Below are 7,025 nucleotides of genomic sequence, written 5' to 3' on the forward strand. Positions count from 1 at the left end.
TCCTAGAGAAGGCTGCTTGCACTAAGGGTGAATACATGATGCTGGCCATCGATGCCGAAAAGGCATTTGATAGGGTGCATTGGCCCTACTTGGAGAGAGTGCTAGTGAAGAATGGCATGGGGCCTAAATTCCGAACTAGAGTACTGAACTGCTATAAATTCCCTTCTGCTGCGGTCCGGGTTAATGGCTATAAGTCTCCGCAGTGTCCGATCGAGCGAGGCACCAGACAAGGATGCCCGTTATCCCCCCTATTGTTCGCCCCCTATATGGAGCCTCTGGTGCAGCTAATTCGGCTGGACCCGAAAGTTCAGGGGATCAAGTTTGGGGGCGATGTCCACACCATAAGCCTGTATGCTGATGATGTACTGATATCTCTTGCCGACCCCCGGAACTCTCTACCTGCTTGCCTGGATGATCTTGCTCAGTTCGGCCGAGGCTCGGGCTTTAAAGTCACTGGAGCCGGCCACACGCTCCGGCGTACAAGACGCGTTCCCCTTGAATTGGGCCTCAGAGGCGGTCCCATACCTCGAGATATGGCTGGCCCCTTCCCTACAGACTACTGTGGATATTAACTACTCCCAACTGAGACAGAAAATCAGGCACGAGTTGGGACAGTGGAAATACTACCCGCTGTCATGGCTGGGCAGGGTGGCAGCCGTCAAGATGACGATCCTTCCTCAAATACTTTATCTCTTTCGCACAATTCCCCTCACTCCGCCGAAAGGCTGGATAAAAGTGATGCAGTCGGAGCTCTCACAGTTCATATGGAACGGGAGGAAGCCCCGTCTGAAGCTGCAGATAGCGATGCTAGCTCCGGAACACAGAGGAATTGGGATTCCGAACCTAGCTTCGTATTTTCAGGCGACGCAGTTACGTTTCCTGGTAGAATGGGTCGGATGGGAATCTGGGAAACACTGGCTGTTTCAGGACCAAGCAGTCGCTGGGAGGACCCTACAGGAAATCCCCTTCATGCGCCGAGACCACAGGCCTCCTAACCTCTATACGTACCTTATCACGCGGGTTCCACTAGAAATCTGGGACCGTGTGGGAGTTCCCCAAGGTCTTACCACACTGCCGTCACCCCTCACCCCCATCATTGAGAACCCGGATTTTCAACCGGGGATGGACGGGAAGGCTTTTGAGCGCAGGAAACCAGCTGGCTGTCGCGCTCTCCACCACATCTATGGCCCGGAGGGAGTGGTCCCCTTCCCACAATTCTGCCAGGAGTTCGGCCTGCCAGAATCCGAGAAGCTCCGATATTTCCAGGTCAGGCACAGGGCCCTTAACACCACGGTGAGGGCCGTAGCAGATAGGCACCTGACGGCTTATGAGCGTTGGCTGATCACTCGCACAACAGACAAGCAGTTAATCTCGGATCTCTATAAAATGGTCATGCAGAAACACAGATACACCTACAACGCGAGCATGGTGCGTTGGGAGCGGGAGCTGGGGAGATCCCTTACACATAAGGAATGGGAGGGAGTATATTACAGAGCGCGTCACTCAGCCTACCATATGGGGCTCACAGACACTCTCACGAAAGTAGCGACCTATTGGTACTACACCCCGGAGCGCGTGTATAAGATGGACAGTGGCAAGGACCCCCTATGCTGGCGGGGTTGTTGTCAAGTTGGCACATTAGTACATATACTTTGGGAGTGTAAATTCCTACAGGAATGCTGGCGTCGGATCTTAGATGATGTAGACGCTCATTATGACACAGAGATCCCGCTCTTCCCTTCCTATGTCCTTCTGGGGCTGCCTAATGCGCTGACCTACCCGTTAAGATCACGAAGGGGCCGCTTGATTGCCATCACACTGGGGTCAGCGATACAGAACATAGTGGCGCATTGGCGATCGGCACAGATTCCTACGCACCAGGGTTGGCTTCACCGCCTTTGGATGGTCCTGGGCATGGAAAGGCTCTCTTTGTCCAGAGCAGGGGAGGGGGCCCGCTAAGCTGAGCTGTAGAGGCCATTTCTAGCCCTCTTGTCTTCCGAGTTTGTGGAGGTAACTTGCCCGAGGTATCTCCGATTGCTGAGACTGACAGAGACTGAAACGAGAGGAAAGAGGCTGAACCTGCCCTGTAGGTCGAAGGAGGCCAATGGGGGGATGGAGGAGACCATAGACCAAATGGGGAGGGAGTTGGGAGGGGTAATGGGAGTTGGGCGGTAGGGATGGGGGGGAGGGGAGGGGTTGTTTTGCTGGGATGTGGGACGGGATGGGATTGTTGGAGTGGGGTGGGGTTTCTTCTTTCTGAGTACGTCAGATGACGAAGGTGCTTTGCACCTTTAGCGGACTGAGGAATGCTTTGGCGCTGGGAGGGTGCTGGTCTGCAGGCTGGTTAGTACCGAGTTACATGGCACGGTTACGGGATCTGGGCCTACTTACCTGATAGATATGGTGGCAAATAAGGGTCGCTTCCCAGCTTTACTGTGTTTCTGATGCGGCCGGCCCATGCTGGGTTGTAGGCGGCTTGCTGTGTATAACCATGATCCCGCATGTTATGACCTCTGGCTGTAAGATGGGGCAAACCTGATACTAGGTGGCAACTGAAGATTGAAGTAGCCTGTGGAGCAGCGAGGATAAACCTCAAAAAGCTGTTCTCCACTTTTTGAAGAGATTCTGCATGTCCTGAATTTCTTCTCCATCCTTTTGAGACGCTCATAGAATGCTGCGTCAAATGCTAGGGCCTTCTTTCTTTTTCGTGATCTAAAGCAATTGCTTAGGATCAAAGCAATAGAGCACCCATACCTCCAACATCACCTGTAACTTTTCAGGTTAGAGCATACTATATTTCATATGTATTTCATTAAGTTTTCTTTTCACTGGGATAAAGATTTGTTTAGCTTCCGGCACCTGTTGGGTAAAATCAGGGTAAATAGAGATTTCTGAACCTTCCTAATGCAGTGATTTCAATTCATGAGCCTTGCACAAAGCCACATACCGATCTCTATAATTCAGAAGTCTTGTGATTATGGGGCAAGGATTGGCTCCCAGCACCGGTCTTAGCATGAGGGAGCGATGGGCATGCTCCACATCAAATATTTCTAAGAAAGTATCTCTGCCATTAAACCAATGAGGGGTTGCATAACATAGGGTTATATGTTATCTATATTGGTTGTTTTCAAATGCTCACAATTCGTATTTTGTTCCTTTCAGACCTGTCCTCTAAATCTAAAGATTTCTCTGAAACAGGAAGAGCAGCTTATCTTTATTACTGTGAACCACCAATTTAGCATTCAGTGTATCCTCTGCGCCTGAAACCCTTCTCTCCACAGTGTCTGGTCTCTCTTCATTTTCATCTATTGGATATTATATCCATCCTAAAAGAGAGTGCATCAATCTGCAATTCCGTCCCCATCAGGGCGCGCAAAAGGAGGGTTAGTGGTTTATACGTCCTACTTAATCTCAGCGCGGGAAATCATTGCCCTAAAAATGGAGGCTAATTTTCAGATAATTCTAATACACATTAATAAACTGGATTTCCTTGTGATAGTCAATTTCTATAATAATTTACAGCAGTCCCAGTTAATTGACACTCTGAAAGATATTCGCCATCTTTTTTTAGAATTTAATAACAATCATCAAGAGAAAAATCCCATTATCATTTGCGGCGGTGATTTTAATCTATCCCTTTGTGCACACAATGATAATATAACATGTGGCCTTCTAGAAGAAAAAGATAATAACGACTCATTTTATCCATACTCAGAGTGGGGCTTGTTTGAAAGAGATGATTTAGATTTTTCAACTGCTCTTGGCCAATGAATTAATATTACCCACTGTCCATCTTACTCCAACCTTTAATGGTAGAGGAGCCTCTAGCTGCATAGATTTTATTTTTCTGGCAAGTAGGACTTCATCCCTTATTTAAAATTTTACAACTCATGATTAAGTCTGGTAAATTCCCCATTCAATTCTTTTCCTCATGCCCGGTTAAGAGGGCGGGAGTTGCGATTCTAGTGGCACGAAAGTTTAAGGGTAAGCTACTGGGCAAACTTGCTGAAATTAAAGGTAGACTCTTGGCCTACAGGTTTGCATTGGGGGACTTGACCTACACGATTGACTCGATCTATGAGCCTAAGGCCAAGAAAAGTTCTTGCATAGGACGCTCACTGACGCTACGGATACGACAGACCGCTACCTCTTGCTGGGAGGGGATTTGAATTTGGTTTTTGACAATTCGCTAGATAGGTCCTGTCAGCGCGTAGCACAGGTAGGAGCGCTATTGGTTGCAGGCTTGGCCCGAGTGCGGGACCTGGGCTTAGTGGATCTTTGGCACGAGCTTCACCCCAGGGAGAAAGACTACACATACTTTTCAGCTGCCTATAAAACGTATGCACGCCTAGACTACCTGCTTGTCTCCACAGCCACCCAATCGCTTGTCACCAGCGTTGATATTGGTATGGCCTCTCTCTCCGACCACGCGCCGGTCACAGTCACCCTCTCCAGGTCAACGGTACAGCGCTCCAGTAGGGTCTGGCGCCTCCGGGAATCATTGCTGCATCGGAAAGAGGTGGTCAACAAAATCCATGGGGCTATAGCGGACTACCTTTCCCATAACAGCAACAACGACACCACCTTGGCCACACAGTGGGCAGCGCTAAAGGCGGTCCTGAGAGGAGAATTTATCTCTGTCTCGATGGCGGAGAACGCGGAACATCAGGCCAAGAGGGACGAGCTTACTCAGAGGACCCGGGAATTAGAGCAGATCCACAGGAGGACAGGGGCCCCGAGAATATGGCAGCAATTGAAAGCTGCCCGCCAGCAGCTTGAGGCCTTAGATCTATACAGGGCAGAATAGGCAGCCTTACGACTGCGTCACGCGTATTACACAGGGGGGGACAGATGCGGGTGCCTCCTGGCGCATAAGTTACGAGCAGTCACCCAGAAGCGGGACGTTCAGGAAGTGAGGGGGAGGGATGGTTTACCTGTCACGGGGGATCAGGCTATAGCTGGAGCCTTCAGTGCCCTCTATGCAGAGCTGTACGCAGCTGCCCCGCTTGACCCAGAAGCGGAAGCAGATTTCTTGGCGACGATCCCACTACCGATCCTGACACAGGATCAGATTGACTGTTTAGAGAATGACATTCGTCCGGAGGAGGTAATTTCGGCCTCAAACTGGGAAAAGCTCCTGGCCCGATGGATTCCCAGCGGGCTTTTATAAAACCTTTTGTTCCCAGATGGCCCGCTGCGTGCTAAACTCTTTACCACCTTTGATGGAGGAAGGTGCGATCCCGAGGGATTTGCTAGAGGCCTCTATCGCAGTCATACCCAAACCAGGCAAGGACCACGTAGATTGTGGAGCTTATAGGCCTATCTCTCTCCTAAACGTGGATCTTAAGCTTTACACTGGGATTCTCGCCTCCCGTCTGGGACCTTGCATGGGAGGGCTGGTTGATCCAGACCAGTCTGGATTCATTCCGGAGCGTCAGACCTCTGATAACACCAAGAGGGCCCTCCACCTCCTAGAGAAGGCTGCTTGCACTAAGGGTGAATACATGATGCTGGCCATCGATGCCGAAAAGGCATTTGATAGGGTGCATTGGCCCTACTTGGAGAGAGTGCTAGTGAAGAATGGCATGGGGCCTAAATTCCGAACTAGAGTACTGAACTGCTATAAATTCCCTTCTGCTGCGGTCCGGGTTAATGGCTATAAGTCTCCGCAGTGTCCGATCGAGCGAGGCACCAGACAAGGATGCCCGTTATCCCCCCTATTGTTCGCCCCCTATATGGAGCCTCTGGTGCAGCTAATTCGGCTGGACCCGAAAGTTCAGGGGATCAAGTTTGGGGGCGATGTCCACACCATAAGCCTGTATGCTGATGATGTACTGATATCTCTTGCCGACCCCCGGAACTCTCTACCTGCTTGCCTGGATGATCTTGCTCAGTTCGGCCGAGGCTCGGGCTTTAAAGTCACTGGAGCCGGCCACACGCTCCGGCGTACAAGACGCGTTCCCCTTGAATTGGGCCTCAGAGGCGGTCCCATACCTCGAGATATGGCTGGCCCCTTCCCTACAGACTACTGTGGATATTAACTACTCCCAACTGAGACAGAAAATCAGGCACGAGTTGGGACAGTGGAAATACTACCCGCTGTCATGGCTGGGCAGGGTGGCAGCCGTCAAGATGACGATCCTTCCTCAAATACTTTATCTCTTTCGCACAATTCCCCTCACTCCGCCGAAAGGCTGGATAAAAGTGATGCAGTCGGAGCTCTCACAGTTCATATGGAACGGGAGGAAGCCCCGTCTGAAGCTGCAGATAGCGATGCTAGCTCCGGAACACAGAGGAATTGGGATTCCGAACCTAGCTTCGTATTTTCAGGCGACGCAGTTACGTTTCCTGGTAGAATGGGTCGGATGGGAATCTGGGAAACACTGGCTGTTTCAGGACCAAGCAGTCGCTGGGAGGACCCTACAGGAAATCCCCTTCATGCGCCGAGACCACAGGCCTCCTAACCTCTATACGTACCTTATCACGCGGGTTCCACTAGAAATCTGGGACCGTGTGGGAGTTCCCCAAGGTCTTACCACACTGCCGTCACCCCTCACCCCCATCATTGAGAACCCGGATTTTCAACCGGGGATGGACGGGAAGGCTTTTGAGCGCAGGAAACCAGCTGGCTGTCGCGCTCTCCACCACATCTATGGCCCGGAGGGAGTGGTCCCCTTCCCACAATTCTGCCAGGAGTTCGGCCTGCCAGAATCCGAGAAGCTCCGATATTTCCAGGTCAGGCACAGGGCCCTTAACACCACGGTGAGGGCCGTAGCAGATAGGCACCTGACGGCTTATGAGCGTTGGCTGATCACTCGCACAACAGACAAGCAGTTAATCTCGGATCTCTATAAAATGGTCATGCAGAAACACAGATACACCTACAACGCGAGCATGGTGCGTTGGGAGCGGGAGCTGGGGAGATCCCTTACACATAAGGAATGGGAGGGAGTATATTACAGAGCGCGTCACTCAGCCTACCATATGGGGCTCACAGACACTCTCACGAAAGTAGCGACCTATTG

This window comes from Lissotriton vulgaris, chromosome 1_2, assembly GCF_964263255.1.
Source record: "Lissotriton vulgaris chromosome 1_2, aLisVul1.2, whole genome shotgun sequence".
Classification (NCBI taxonomy): domain Eukaryota; kingdom Metazoa; phylum Chordata; class Amphibia; order Caudata; family Salamandridae; genus Lissotriton; species Lissotriton vulgaris.